The sequence below is a fragment of the Pseudophryne corroboree genome, chromosome 4 (genome assembly GCF_028390025.1).
Source record: "Pseudophryne corroboree isolate aPseCor3 chromosome 4, aPseCor3.hap2, whole genome shotgun sequence".
Taxonomy (NCBI): Eukaryota; Metazoa; Chordata; class Amphibia; order Anura; family Myobatrachidae; genus Pseudophryne; species Pseudophryne corroboree.
In genome coordinates, this window is record NC_086447.1 from 904,207,921 (window position 1) to 904,224,566 (window position 16,646).

At 45.8% G+C, this 16,646-nt stretch overlaps 1 long non-coding RNA gene across 1 annotated transcript in view; it reads right to left on the minus strand.

Moving 5' to 3' along the window:
• Positions 1-11,139: 11,139 nt before the first annotated feature.
• The window catches only part of LOC134911879 (uncharacterized), a 45,455-nt gene continuing 39,948 nt past the window's right edge, over positions 11,140-16,646 (minus strand). Inside the window, exons 5-6 of the long non-coding RNA XR_010176928.1 lie at positions 11,528-11,563; positions 11,140-11,191 (exon numbers count right to left, since the gene is read on the minus strand). This is a non-coding gene — a long non-coding RNA (uncharacterized LOC134911879). The remainder of the gene's footprint in view (positions 11,192-11,527; positions 11,564-16,646) is intronic.

Consider the following 16,646-nt stretch of genomic DNA (forward strand, 5'->3'; position numbering starts at 1 on the left):
CCCCTGCTGAGCCGACCTGGCTGCTCTCTCCCGCAGAGAGCAGCCAGAATGTCGGCATGCATGCTGTATGTAGTGTGTGCTCCCTCCCTGTACTGTGCTGTATGTAGTGTGTGCTCCCTCCCTGTACTGTGCTGTATGTAGTGTGTGCTCCCTCCCTGCACTGTGCTGTATGTAGTGTAGAATGGGCATGCTGAATCGTATTACAGATCCAGCGTGCAATAGTCTGCTTAGAAGCAGGAGCCCCAACCTTGTTGGAAGCATACAGGACAAACAGCGCCTCTGTTTTCCTAATACGAGCCGCTCTGGCTACATAAATTTTCAAAGCTCTGACCACATCGAGCAACTTAGAATCAGCCAAGGCTTCAGTAGCCACAGGTACCACAATAGGTTGGTTCATGTGAAACGAAGAAACCACCTTTGGGAGAAATTGTTGATGAGTCCTCAATTCCGCTCTATCAACATGGAAAACCAAGTAGGGGCTTTTGTGAGACAAAGCCGCCAACTCTGACACCCGCCTTGCGGACGCCAAGGCCAATAGCATGACCACTTTCCAAGTGAGAAATTTCAACTCAACCTTTTGTAAAGGTTCAAACCAATGTGACGTCAGGAACTGTAACACCATGTTACGGTCCCATGGAGCCACCGGGGGCACAAATGGAGGTTGGATGTGCAGTACCCCTTTCACGAAAGTCTCTACTTCTGGAAGCGAGGCCAATTCCTTTTGAAAGAAAATAGATAAGGCCGAAATCTGCACTTTAATGGAGCATAACTTTAGGCCCGCATCCACACCTGCTTGCAAAAAATGGAGAAAACGACCCAGCTGAAATTCTTCCGTAGGCGCCTTCTTGGATTCGCACCAAGACACATATTTTCTCCAAATACAGTGGTAATGCTTCGCCGTTACCTCCTTCCTAGCTTACAGTAGAATCGGGATGACCTGTCCGGGAATACACTTTCGAGCTAGGATTTGGCGTTCAACCACCATGCCATCAAATGCAACCGCGGTAAGTCTTGGAACACGCACGGCCCTTGCTGTAATAGATCCTCTCTCAGAGGAAGATGCCAGGGATCTCCTATGAGTAATTCCTGAAGATCCGGATACCAGGCCCTCCGTGGCCAATCTGGAACAACGAGTATCGCCTGAACCCTTGTTCTTCTTATGATCCTTAACACCTTTGGGATGAGTGGAAGTGGAGGGAACACATAGACCGACTGAAACACCCACGGTGTCACCAGTGCATCCACTGCTATTGCTTGAGGGTCCCTCGACCTGGAACAATATGTCTGAAGCTTCTTGTTGAGGCGAGACGCCATCATGTCTATTTGAGGCAGTCCCCAACGACTTGTCACTTCTGCAAAGACCTCTTGATGAAGACCCCACTCTCCTGGATGGAGATCGTGTCTGCTGAGGAAGTCTGCTTCCCAGTTGTCCACGTCTGGAATGAAGACCGCTGACAGAGCGCTTGCATGTTTTTCCGCCCAGCGAAGAATCCTTGTGGCCTCCGCCATCGCTGCTCTGCTCCTTGTTCCGCCCTGGCGGTTTATGTGCGACACCGCTGTTATGTTGTCCGACTGAATCAGGACGGGTAGGCCGCGAAGGAGATGTTCTGCTTGTAGGAGGCCGTTGTAAATGGCCCTTAATCCCAGAATGTTTATGTGCAGACAAGCTTCTTGGCTTGACCATTTTCCCTGGAAATTTTCCCCCTGTGTGACTGCTCCCCAACCTCGGAGACTCGCATCCGTGGTTACCAGAACCCAATCCTGGATCCCGAACCTGCGACCCTCTAGAAGGTGAGAACTTTGGAGCCACCACAGGAGAGAAATCCTGGCCCTGGGGGACAGACTTATCCTCCGGTGCATGTGTAGATGGGACCCGGACCACTTGTCCAACAGGTCCCACTGAAAAGTTCTGGCATGAAACCTGCCGAACGGAATGGCCTCGTAGGCAGCCACCATTTTCCCCAGCACTCGAGTGCATTGATGAATCGACACTCTTGCTGGTTTCAGAAGTTCCTTGACCATGTTCTGGATTTCCAGAGCTTTTTCCAACGGGAGAAAAACTCTCTGTAGATCCGTGTCCAGAATCATGCCCAAGAACGACAGCCGTGTTGTCGGAATCAAATGTGACTTTGGCAAATTTAGGAGCCAGCCATGTTGCTGCAGAAACGTCAGGGAGAGCGCAACGTTTTTTCTTAGCTGCTCCTGTGATCTCGCCTTTATTAGGAGATCGTCCAAGTACGGGATAATTGTGACCCCTTGCTTGCGCAGGAGCACCATCATTTCCGCCATTACCTTGGTGAAAATCCTCGGGGCCGTGGAAAGACCAAACGGGAACGTCTGAAATTGGTAGTGACAATCCTGAACAGCGAACCTCAGGTACGCCTGATGAGGAGGATAAATGGGGACATGTAGGTAAGCATCCTTTATGTCGACTGACACCATAAAATCCCCCCCCCTCCAGACTGGAGATCACTGCTCGGAGAGATTCCATCTTGAATTTGAAACTTTTCAAATACAGATTAAGGGATTTTAAGTTCAGAATCGGTCTGACCGAGCCATCCGGCTTCGGGACCACAAACAGGCTTGAATAAAACCCTTCTCCCCGTTGTGAGGGGGTACCTCGACAATGACTCGCTGCTGACAAGGCTTTTGTATTGCCGCACACACTACCTCTCTTTCCGGAAGAGAAGCTGGCAAGGCCGATTTGAAAAATCAGTGAGGAGGCACGTCTTGAAACTCCTGTTTGTATCCTTGGGTCACAATTTCCAGCACCCAAGGATTCAGGCCCGAGAGAACCCAGACCTGACTGAAGAGCTGAAGACGCGCCCCCACCGGTGCGGACTCCCGCAGGGGAGCCCCAGTGTCATGCGGTGGACTTGGCAGAAGCCGGGGAGGACTTCTGCTCCTGGGAGCCTGCCACAGCCGGCGATCTTTTTCCTTTTCCCTTACCTCTTGCCGCAAGGAAGGATGACCCACGTCCTTTCCGGAATTTCTGCGACCTAAAGGAGTGCATCTGGTATTGAGGCTTTTTCTTTTGCTGTGGAGGAACAAAAGACAGAAAAGAGGACTTACCCGCGGTAGCTGTAGACACCAGGCCTGCAAGGCCTTCACCAAACAAAACTCCACCCTTATAGGGCAGAGCCTCCATAGCCTTCTTAGAATCAGCATCACCATTCCATTGATGAGTCCACAACGCCCTCCTAGCCGAGATTGCCATGGCATTGGCCCTTGATCCCAAGAGGCCAATATCTCTCGCAGTCTCCTTTAGATAGACTGCAGCGTCCCTGATATGACCTAGTGTCAAAAGCACGCTATCCCTATCCAGGGTGTCTATTTCAGATGACAAGGTATCTGCCCACTTTTCAATCGCGTTACTCACCCAAGCCGATGCCACGGCCGGCCTGAGCAGCGTCCCCGTCGTGACATAAATAGATTTCAAGGTAGCTTCCTGCCTACGATCAGGAGGATCCTTAAGGGCCGCCATTTCATGGGACGGTAGCGCCACCTTCTTGGACAATCGCGCTAGAGCTTTGTCTACCGTGGGTGTTGACTCCCACCTAACCCTATCCTGAGAAGGAAACGGATATGCCATAGCAATTCTCCTGGGAATATGCCACCTTTTGTCTGGAGTTTCCCAGGCCCTTTCAAAAAGAGCGTTCAGTTCATGAGAGGGAGGAAATGTTACCTCCGGTTTCTTCCCCTTAAACATACAGACCCTTGTCTCAGGGACAGCGGGGTCTTCCGTGATATGTAACACGTCTTTTATCGCCACAATCATGTATTGAATACTCTTAGCCACCTTAGGATGCAACTTTGCATCATTATAGTCGACACTGGAGTCGGAATCCGTTTCGGTATCAGTGTCTGCTATCTGGGTAAATTAACGTTTTTGGGACCCCGAGGGGGTCTGAGTGTGTGGCACCACCTCTCCCATGGATTGTCTCCATGCTTGGTTCTGAGACTCCGATTTGTCCAACCTCTTATGCAACAATGCCACACTTTTATTTAAAACACTCCACATCTCAACCTAATCAGCAGCCGGCGGTGCCGATGGAGTCACTCCCTCATTCTGTTCAGCCCCCACGCGAGCCTCCTCCTGGGAAGAGCATTCAGCTTCTGACATGCCGACACACGCGTACCGATACCCCCAAACACACTGGGTTAAAGGGGACAGACCCACAGTAAGGCCTTTCAGAGAGACAGAGAGGGAGTTTGCCAGCTCACACCCAGCGCCTCACCGGTCTGAAGAATTAAACAATGCAATGCCCAAAACCTATAAGCGCTGTTTTATAATAATAATAATAATAATAATAATAATAACCAACACCAAATTTTCGTGCCCACCCCTTGTTTTTAACACCCTGTTACTTGTGACAGCAGTGAAGGGCCAGGAGCAGCGTCTCTGCAGCAAGCTGTGGAGAGAAAATGGCGCTGGTCAGAGCCGGAGGATGAAGCCCCGCCCCCTACATGGCGCGCTTATGTCCCGCATTTTTTTGTACTGGCGGGGGTCTCCTAACAGTGCCTCCGCACTGTATATACATGCCAGTCCTTATTTTTGAGGTTTTTATTGCTGCCCAGGGCGCCCCCCCCTGCGCCCTGCACCCATGTAGTGCTTGTGTGTGCGGGAGCAATGGCGCGCAGCGCGACCGCTGTGCGGTACCTCAGGAAGACTGAAGTCTTCTGCCGCCTTCACTGAAGTCTTCTTTGCTTCAGTTACTCACCTGTCTTCTTTCTTCAGGCTCTGTGAGGGGGACAGCGGCGCAGCTCCGGGAACGAGCAGCTAGGTGACCCAAGTGATCAGACCCTCTGGAGCTAATGGTGTCCAGTAGCCTAAGAAGCAGAGCCTTTTAACTCACAGAAGTAGGTCTGCTTCTCTCCCCTCAATCCCACGATGCAGGGAGCCTGTTGCCAGCAGCGCTCCCTGAAAATAAAAAACCTAACAAAGTCTTTTTAGAGAAACTCAGTAGAGCTCCCCTAGTGTGTGACTAGTCTCCTCTGGGCACAGAATCTAACTGAGGTCTGGAGGAGGGTATAGAGGGAGGAGCCAGTTCACGCCCATTTAAAGTCTTAAAGTGCCCATGTCTCCTGCGGATCCCGTCTATACCCCATGGTCCTTTTGGAGTCCCCAGCATCCTCTAGGACGAAGGAGAAAAGGGGTTTGTAGAATGAAAAATCAATAAAATCAGAAGTAAAGGCATGACAGCAGTGTCAGTAGACAGTGAAAGTGGGCATATCAGTACTTGTATATTCAGACGTGCAGAAGTACATCAGTGAAGGGCATTGTAGCAGCATATGCATAAAGTCGCAGGTAAACATTAGCATAACGTAAAGCAAAGGAGGCCCCAACTGTGTCTATCTCAGAATCAGGACCTCTGAGGAGTGACCCCGCCCTCTTGGCAGACCCCTCCCCCTCAACAGACTCCACCCCCATTAGGGCTGCTTCCATAAATTTCCCAATCCGCCACTGTATATGGGTATATAGATAAACTCTGTGCACAGCTATATTGTTTGACCTAAACGCACCTAGCCCAGGGTACAGAATATAGTGACAGTAATATCTGTGAAACACTGAAAGTGAAACCACACAACAGACACAGGCACACAGTCACATGCAATGCAGAAATTCTATCACAATAATGCTGCACTGGACTTATATATATATATATATATATATATCATGCAATGTGACCCGGCACTCCATGCGCTCCCCAGCGTTGAGAAAACCTTGCCCCCGTGCCTTCACCTCCTGGAAGAATCCCTTCTATATCAATAGCAATGAGAGCGGCACTGGGAGTCGTAATGAACGAAGTGAAAAATCAAGTGCTTTTATTGGATCTACGTTTCGGGGACGCAGCCCCTTCGTCAGGATATATTAAATAGCAATGTACAGTGTTTAAATACATGTGCAAACAGAGGTTACTCACCGCCTCCAGCCGTCACGCCGCCCAGGTGCCGGATCTGACATCACTCCCCTCACAGGAAGTGACGCGTCACCGGTCCGTCTAGCCGGCGTTCTCGGGCTGTGGGATACAAGTAACCATGACAACGTAAACATCTAGCGTGATAACTCAAAAAAACTCGGAAATAAAGTGCAAATTATTCAAACCACATTGTCATTGTTACATGAGTGCAATCGATTTATGTCAAAACCATAATAATGGTGCTCATTGATGTAACAGTCCCTTACTCTATTAAGACCATGGTGAACTGCTGTATACTATATACATTAATAAGATGAACATCATCTAAATAAAACAAAATATAAGTGACATCTAACAAAACATACAAAGGCTAAGGGACAACTCCTAATCTCCTTTTACCTATACACAAGATCTCAGGTGACTATTAGCACCTGCTTTTCCTTTTAACAAAGATACTAATACTTATATTCATATCCTTATGTGACCTGTATAAATTTGACCATATACATCCACACGGGTCTATACGTGCAGAGATAGGGAAAAAGTTGACTCTAGATCTGCTTACAAAAAACATTTCAGACTCAGCATCTCGTTTAAACCCTTAGGGTGTACTGTATTGAGAGTGGAAATCCACTTTGCCTCAATCTGTAGCAGTTTTTTAGATCGATCCCCACCCCGTAGCGACGGTGGGACCTGATCAATGATCTTGTAACGCAGGGTGGCCATGCCATGTTTGGCTGCCACAAAGTGGCGAGCCACTGGTTGGTCACTGGTCCCCGCCTTATAGGCCTCCCGAATGGCATAACGATGTTGCGCCATTCTTGTTTTAAATGTACAATCGGTTTTACCGATATATGTTAACCCACAAGGGCATGTCAACATATAAACTACAAATTTTGAGTCACATGATAGTGGATGTTTAATGCTATACCTCTTCCCTGTATGGGGATGCAGGAAAAAATCGCCGATAGTGGCGACAGATAAGGAGCTGGGAGAAGTATATCATTCTAGACTCCTTAATAGTTACTCTAAAGGAAGGAGCATCAGGGATTATGTGGTGAAAACGGACTTATCTAAGTTTGGTAAAGAACTACCTGATAAAAACTTCCTGAAACGTAAAAATGGCTGCTTTAAGTGCAGTGGATGTACCACGTGCAGTTATTTGTCTCCAGGAGATTTTTTCCTGCATCCCCATACAGGGAAGAGGTATAGCATTAAACATCCACTATCATGTGACTCAAAATTTGTAGTTTATATGTTGACATGCCCTTGTGGGTTAACATATATCGGTAAAACCGATTGTGCATTTAAAACAAGAATGGCGCAACATCGTTATGCCATTCGGGAGGCCTATAAGGCGGGGACCAGTGACCAACCAGTGGCTCGCCACTTTGTGGCAGCCAAACATGGCATGGCCACCCTGCGTTACAAGATCATTGATCAGGTCCCACCGTCGCTACGGGGTGGGGATCGATCTAAAAAACTGCTACAGATTGAGGCAAAGTGGATTTCCACTCTCAATACCAGAGCCGGCCTTAGGCATAGGCAAACTAGGCAAATGCCGAGGGCATTTGGTATGCTTAGGGGCACCAGCAGCTTCTGCTGATTAAAATGATATGCAGCATGCCTATATTCTGTGTGTGACTGCGGCTGTATCTGCATACGAAATGCTACATTGCAGTGTATTCCTGGAAATCACTGTAATGTAGCATTTCGTATGCAGATACAGCCGCAGTCGCACACAGAATATAGGCATGCTGCATATCATTTTAATCAGCAGAAGCTGCTTGTGCATCCTAGCCACATAGCACTGCAAATAATGTGATGCATTTTCATAAACAAAAGGCACCTGACGTTAGCAGAGCTGCCAGCTGACTCATGCCAGGCATCTCCTGCAGAACTAGCGGCGGTGCTAGGGGGCACCAGCCAAAATCTTGCCTAGGGCATCATATTGGTTAGGGCCGGCTCTGCTCAATAGAGTACACCCTAAGGGTTTAAACGAGATGCTGAGTCTGAAATGTTTTTTGTAAGCAGATCTAGAGTCAACTTTTTCCCTATCTCTGCACGTATAGACCCGTGTGGATGTATATGGTCAAATTTATACAGGTCACATAAGGATATGAATATAAGTATTAGTATCTTTGTTAAAAGGAAAAGCAGGTGCTAATAGTCACCTGAGATCTTGTGTATAGGTAAAAGGAGATTAGGAGTTGTCCCTTAGCCTTTGTATGTTTTGTTAGATGTCACTTATATTTTGTTTTATTTAGATGATGTTCATCTTATTAATGTATATAGTATACAGCAGTTCACCATGGTCTTAATAGAGTAAGGGACTGTTACATCAATGAGCACCATTATTATGGTTTTGACATAAATCGATTGCACTCATGTAACAATGACAATGTGGTTTGAATAATTTGCACTTTATTTCCGAGTTTTTTTGAGTTATCACGCTAGATGTTTACGTTGTCATGGTTACTTGTATCCCACAGCCCGAGAACGCCGGCTAGACGGACCGGTGACGCGTCACTTCCTGTGAGGGGAGTGACGTCAGATCCGGCACCTGGGCGGCGTGACGGCTGGAGGCGGTGAGTAACCTCTGTTTGCACATGTATTTAAACACTGTACATTGCTATTTAATATATCCTGACGAAGGGGCTGCGTCCCCGAAACGTAGATCCAATAAAAGCACTTGATTTTTCACTTCGTTCATTACGACTCCCAGTGCCGCTCTCATTGCTATTGATATATATATATATCACAGTGCGGTCTCAGACTGGAGGATTTAGCAGAATACTCGTACAATGGGGGTCATTCTGACCCGTTCGCTCGCTGCTTTTTATCGCAGCCGAGCGAACGGGTCCCCACTGCGCCAGCGCCGTAGTGCGCCGGTGCATGCCAGACAGCCAAAAGGCCGTAGCAGGGCTGCGAACGCCTCTGCCTGATTGACAGGCAGAGGCGGTCGCTGGGCGGGAGGGGGCGAAAACGCTGCCATTTCGTGGGCGCGGTCCAGCCAACGCAGGCGTGGTCGGACCGTGCAGGGGGTGGGCCGCAGCGGCTGCGTGACGTCACACGCAGCCGCTGCAGGCCGGGGAGCGATATGAGTAGCAAAGGCATCGCCACTGTGCGATACCTTTGCACTTCTGCAGGGGGGGGGGAGGGGCGGCACTGACATGCGGTATGGGATAGCCCTGTGCTGGGCGTCCCCCCGCATGTCAGTGTGAATGATCGTAGCTGTGCTAAATTTATCACAGCTACGATCAACTCGGAATGACCCCCCAATATACTCTGCAATGTACACCTTTTCTCAGCTAACGCTGTCTCTAAGACATGTAGGATACTCTAGTGAATGTTTAGTGTAATATGAATATTATGCTGTAAATATAAGAAATGTATATATCTGATGTGTGTATATATATGTATATATATATATATATTCATTTATGCGTGTGTAAATGTGTATATAGATGAACTTTTACAAAAAAAAGAAGAAGAAGGTTGAATATTTGTGATATATATATATATTTATTTAAATTATATAGTGTATGAGTTTAACATTATAGCCTGTCATATAATGATACTTGACCTAGTAGTTACTGTGTGTTTTGTGGGATAGTGAGGGACATTGTGGGCCAGCAATAGCCTGCAGGGCAGCAAAGAGTGGCAGATGGAGTCCTTATATGGTCCGCGCGCTGCGGGAGTAATACCCTGCAGGGCGGGAAAAGCAGGCCCACGAGCGGGGATACAAGGTGGATCGCGAGCTGGGGGAGAAATAGATATTGATTGGCGGCGGCTAGGGGACAGCGCGCGGCTCCGGCGGGAAGGAGGCCGCACGAGCCAGAGGTCTGGGGGGAATAAATAGAGCTCCCCGCCGGCGGTGAGGCAGACTGCGGTTCCCCTTGCGAGAGTACACACCTGGATCTCCTGTGCAGGCTGACAGAGCTGTAGATTGTCACAGCTGCCAGCGGAGTCCAGGTGATGTGACCGGAGCAGGGCAGATGGAGAGGCGCTGATGGGCGGCAGCGTGAGTGCTATCTAAAAGTACTCACTGTATTGCCGGAGTTGCTGAGGACGCCGGCGGGTTTCCGTGTGCTGTGAGGCCGGGGCTGACTAGCGGAGAGGGTCGGGCGCTGGTGCCAGCGGAGGAGTGCGGAGAATCGCTGCAGCGACGCCGGTGGGACCCGGGAGGCGGCAAGTGTATCAGTGTCCCTGCGGCTGATGAAGGAAGAGGAGGGCTGGCACTGACGGACATGACGGCTCATAGCAACCAGTGAAGCTACTCTGGTTGCTGGGGAGTGAGCAGCGTCAGTGTCTGTGTAATGAATAGAGTGAGCTCCGCCCACCGTATGCTGTTCCATTGAAAAGGAGGAGGAGTCGGGGGAGCGCTCAGCACGGCCAAAGCACAACTGAAGCGTGAGTGACCCACAAATCCTTTTGCACCTACTTTACACTTAAGCCAAAGCATATCCTTCACAGTTAAACTTAGCACAGGAATGCCAGCCATAGACAGTCTTAGCACCACCTTAAGCGGATAAAATTTATATGCATAATGTGCCTGGAATGAACTATATTTTGCATTACTAACAGTGAGAGACATTTTATTACTAAAGGTGTGGAAAGAAATTAAGTAACCTCCTGCAGTTGTTAATATTACCTCAAAGGGCAGAGAGGTCAGCATGACCCAAAGAAATAACATCATATACTATAGCTTGACAACATCAAGTGTATAACCGACACTTTTCCTAGCATATTGTTTGGGACCAAGCATTAACTTATAGCATTCTAATCTAATGGTGCCCTATATATATATATATTATACTCTATATATATATATTCTGGAAGAAATCTGAAAGAACTGTCAGCTAATAAGGGGAGGAGAGAAGGTGATTTGTTACTGCAACAGCATGAAGCAAAAGTGTAGGTGCATTTAACCGACTGTTTACAACATATACTAACAGCAATATAAATTTAGTTATCACTATAGAGGAATCAACTAAATAAGCCTGCACTAAGGACTATGGCATTTCCAGATATCAACAATAAGGCTATACAGAATGTAGTGTATTAAAGGAACACAACATCTAAGTAAAAGACATTCCAATACTTTTATTGTGCAAAGAAAGGAAAAGCTGATGTAAGTTACATCTGAGGAAAGGATACTTTTCACCTAAATGATAAAAGAGAAACATAAGTGGCAATATATTACAACTTATTGGACAGCAAGTGTTACAGTAGCCTTCTGTATAGATACATACCTTTTCTCCCACAGACTGAAAAATAACAGAAAGGAAAGAGGAATATTATTACTAAAGTGTGATGTTAAGTATTTAGAATCATTTATTGTTTCTTCTATGAGTTTTATCGGGTTGATAGTGCACTATCTTATAACGAGTACCCGGGTCACTCAAACACCTAACGGTGTTGTTTAACAAAGGAGATTTTTTGTATTGCATGCAAATAACCTGTATAGGTTAAAGAAAAGGGAGGGTATTAGTGAGACAGGATTGGAAAAGTGATGTATTTACTATGTTGGTGAAATGTGTTTTGTTTTTTAAATTTCTTCTAAACCTTTATGAGAAAGAATAAATACTTTTACTTATACTTACCATATGTAATGTACTTGAAATTTCCATCCGGAGATCCTGGAAAACAAACAGAAGAACAGGCATAATACTGTATAGAATGTGCACGCATATACATTTATAGACATATTGATTTGCAAATTCATTACTAAAAGCGGAAAGGGCTTACCCGGGCAAGCCTAAAATAATTAGCTTGGGTGGAGGCACTGATATTAGGTAACCATCCCTTAATAGAATACATAGACAGCTCTAGTTCAGGGTATTGAGGGTAGGGTTACATTTGGAGGCACTGCTGAGATATGAGTTCAGTAAGAATGGAGAATTTAACAGAAGAGGATATATACACTTGGTGTATGCAAAAAGAGAAAAATCCTAAAAAATGTATAGCAATAGGAGGAAATTTCTCTGAATTTTCAGATGAAGAAGTCATTAGAACAATTATAGACAAATTATATGGGGTTAAGAGACCTAAGATTGTGGATAAATGGAGAGAAGAAATAGCTATATTAATAGAAGCTGAAAAGGAGTTAGATCCATGTATGATCCCAATGATGATAATGGCAAATGAGGAAGTTGGGAGGCGGTGGTATATTATCTGGCCTAAGAGAAAAGATGAGGAAGCCAGTAATGCACACATATCCACTTCTGTGGACACCCCTGAAAGGGAAAATGCAAATAGTAATACACAAGGGAATGGTGCAAATGTAGATGGGTCACAGTTTGAGACAATGGTAGATAGAGTGGTTACCCAGTTAGAACGCTGGCACTATGAAGGGAGCTATAGAAGATTACGAATATTTTCGGGGATAGTACCTGTACCACTAGGTGAAGAAATGTACGAGTCCTGGAAAGAAGCTGCTGTTCAGCAAGCTGAGGAATGGCAATGCCCTGATCAAATAAAAAGGCAAAGAGTGGTTGAAAGCTTAAGGGGGCCTGCCATGGGAATAATACAGGCAGCTAGACGAAGTAATCCGCAAGCTACTCTTGAGACATATTTTGAGGCGTTAGATTATGCCTATGGTACCTTAGAAGATGTAGGGGATTTAACATCTAGGTTGCATCATACGTTCCAGGAACCTGGAGAAAAGTTAAGTGCTTACTTAATAAGATTGGACAAACTTTTATACAAGATAGTAGAAAAGGGTGGAATTACCCGGGATGAAGTAGATAGAAGTAGAATGAAGCAGTTATTGAGGGGAGCAATGACCACTGATTCTGTGGCCCAGAAAATTAGATGTTCGGGAACAAGGGAACCTACTCCTACTTTTAACGAATTGTTAAAAGAAGTAAAGCAGGAAGAAGTATTAATCGAAATGAGAGAAAAAACAATAAAAAAGGTTAAGGTCGTTCAACCCTCTATAGAAGTAAATCCTTTTGAAGATAAGGTAGTTAAAATGATAGAAGAGCAAAATAAGAAAATAGAGCAATTTATAGCCTCTCAAAGTAGCAGAAACTCAGGAAACTCTTCTCAGAAGAGTAATAACAATTCATCTGATCGAGGCATGGGAAGAGGAAACTCTTACAATAATAGAGGAAGAGGATGTTTTAGATGTGGTAGAATGGGACACAGAGCGTTTGAATGTAATGCAAATAATGATGGATCATCTTCAAGAACTTCGGTAACAAATTATAACGCACATAGAGGAAATTCTACGGGGCAGGGAAACGAACAGGGGAGGGCTGTGAACCCCTCACAGTCCCCCTAGAAGTCAGCAACTGTGCAATGGGGAATTCATGGTGGAACGGGACGGTGCCAGAGGGTCTATTGGGGCCTGCCCCCATAGTTTCTGCATCTATTAATGGAGTTAACTGTAAAGTACTTTTAGACAGTGGGTCCCAAGTATCTATAATTTTTGAAACATGGTATAATGATCATATATCAAATGTACCCATACAACCACTTAGTGGGCTAGTCATCTGGGGATTAAGTGTTGAAAAGTACCCCTATTTGGGTTATGTACAAGTAACCCTTGAATTTGATGGGAAAACACCTGAAGAGCCTTTAGAAGTACCCTTTATTGCTCTCATATGTCCTAAAATTCAGGGAGAAAGAAATGGGCCCCCTGTGATTGTGGGGACTAACACTCAGTTATACCATGTACTATCAAATTGGTGCCGGGATGAAGATAGACGAGTTATGGGTGTAGGACATACCTTGCTGGTACAACCAGGAACCAATCTCAGTGAAAGTGGGAATGAATTTGATGTTTGTTTTCAGGAAAGTGACATGGTAAAAGAAGACAAGGTTTCTCTAATTAAGGAATTAGAATATAGAAAACAAGCGTTCTCAACAGGAGAATGGGACTTAGGAGAAGCAAAAGGAGTAGAGCATGGCATAAAGTTAAATGATATAAGTCCTTTTAGAGAACGTTCTCGTAGGATAGCACCTGCGGATTTTGAGGACGTTCGGTTACACCTGAAGGGATTACTGGAGAACCAAATCATTATTGAGTCCCGCAGCCCATATGCCTCTCCAATTGTGATAGCAAAAAAAAAAATGGAAAAATCCGTATGTGTGTAGATTATAGGACACTAAATTCTCGAACTGTACCAGACCAGTACACAGTTCCTAAGATTGACGAGGCATTAGATTGTTTACAAGGGAGCAGGTGGTTTTCAGTACTTGATCTAAGAAATGGGTTTTATCAGATTCCTATGTGCCCAGAAGACAGAGAAAAAACAGCCTTTATCTGCCCATTGGGATTCTTCGAATTCTTAAAAATGCCGCAAGGTATAAAGGGAGCTCCTGCTACTTTTCAAAGGACTATGGAGAAAGTTATAGGGGACATGAATTACAGAGAAGTTATTGTCTATCTAGATGATATTATTGTTTTCGGAAATTCCCTAGCCGAACATAACTCCCGTCTATTAAAAGTGTTGGATAGATTAATAGAGGGAGGATTGAAGCTATCCATCGATAAATGCCAGCTATGTAGGTCCTCTGTGAAATATTTGGGACACATTGTAAGTAGGGAAGGAGTGTCAACTGACCCTGCCAAAGTTGATACAGTGAGGAATTGGCCCCGTCCGACTAAATTGAAAGAACTTAGATCTTTTTTAGGGTTCTGTGGTTATTACCGCCGTTTTGTCCCGAACTATTCTAAAATTTCAAAGCCTCTTACTGATTTGACTAAAGGGTATCCCCCAAATAATAAAAAGAAAACTACTAAAACAATATCCAACCAATGGTTCAAACCAAGTGAACCATTTGGAAACAGATGGGATCCTAAATGTGAAATGGCTTTTCAAGCTCTAAAAGAAAAACTGACGGGTGCTCCAGTCCTGGCATATGCTGATCCAACCCTTCCATATGTTCTCCACACAGATGCTTCACTAGAAGGAATAGGAGGGGTATTATATCAGAAGCACCAGGGTGAACTGAAACCTGTGTCTTTTACTAGCCGGGGCTTATCCATTAGTGAAAAGAACTATCCTACCCATAAGTTGGAATTTTTGGCTTTAAAGTGGTGTGTGGTAGAAAAAATAAGAATTTACTTACCGATAATTCTATTTCTCGGAGTCCGTAGTGGATGCTGGGGTTCCTGAAAGGACCATGGGGAATAGCGGCTCCGCAGGAGACAGGGCACAAAAGTAAAGCTTTTACAGGTCAGGTGGTGTGTACTGGCTCCTCCCCCCATGACCCTCCTCCAGACTCCAGTTAGGTACTGTGCCCGGACGAGCGTACACAATAAGGGAGGATTTTGAATCCCGGGTAAGACTCATACCAGCCACACCAATCACACCGTACAACTTGTGATCTAAACCCAGTTAACAGTATGATAACAGAGGAGCCTCTGAAAGATGGCTTCCTAAACAATAACCCGAATTAGTTAACAATAACTATGTACAAGTATTGCAGATAATCCGCACTTGGGATGGGCGCCCAGCATCCACTACGGACTCCGAGAAATAGAATTATCGGTAAGTAAATTCTTATTTTCTCTATCGTCCTAAGTGGATGCTGGGGTTCCTGAAAGGACCATGGGGATTATACCAAAGCTCCCAAACGGGCGGGAGAGTGCGGATGACTCTGCAGCACCGAATGAGAGAACTCCAGGTCCTCCTTTGCCAGGGTATCAAATTTGTAAAAATTTACAAACGTGTTCTCCCCTGACCACGTAGCTGCTCGGCAGAGTTGTAATGCCGAGACCCCTCGGGCAGCCGCCCAAGATGAGCCCACCTTCCTTGCGGAATGGGCCTTTACAGATTTAGGCTGTGGCAGGCCTGCCACAGAATGTACAAGTTGAATTTTGTTACAAATCCAACGAGCAATCGACTGCTTAGAAGCAGGTGCACCCAACTTGTTGGGTGCATACAGTATAAACAGCGAGTCAGATTTTCTGACTCCAGCCGTCCTTTAAATGTATATTTTTAAGGCTCTGACAACGTCCAACAACTTGGAGTCCTTCAAGTCGTCTGTAGCCGCAGGCACTACAATAGGCTGGTTCAGGTGAAACGCTGATACCACCTTAGGGAGAAAATGCGGACGCGTCCGCAGCTCTGCCCTATGTCGAATGGAAAATTAAATAAGGGCTTTTATAAGACAAAGCCGCCAGTTCAGATACTCTCCCGGCCAAAAGCCAGGGCCAGTAACATAGTCACTTTCCATGTGAGATATTTCAAATCCACATTCTTTAGTGGTTCAAACCAATTGGATTTGAGGAAATCTAAAACTACATTTAGATCCCACGGTGCCACCTTAGGCACCACAGGAGGCTGTATATGCAGTACTCCTTTGATAAAAATCTGGACCTCAGGGACTGAGGCCAATTCTTTTTGGAAGAATATTGATAGGGCCGAAATTTGAACCTTAATAGATCCCAATTTGAGACCCATAGACAATCCTGATTGCAGGAAATGTAGGAAAACGACCCAGTTGAAATTCCTCCATCGGAGCACTCCGCTGCTCGCACCACGCAACATATTTTCGCCAAATACGGCGATAATGCTTCGCGGTGACTTCCTTCCTTGCCTTTATCAAGGTAGGAATGACTTCTTCTGGAATGCCTTTTCCTTTTAGGATCTGGCATTCAAACGCCATGCCGTCAAACGCAGCCGCGGTAAGTCTTGAAAAAGACAAGGACCCTGCTGAAGCAGGTCCCTTCTCAGAAGTAGAGGCCACGGATCGTCCGTGACCATCTCT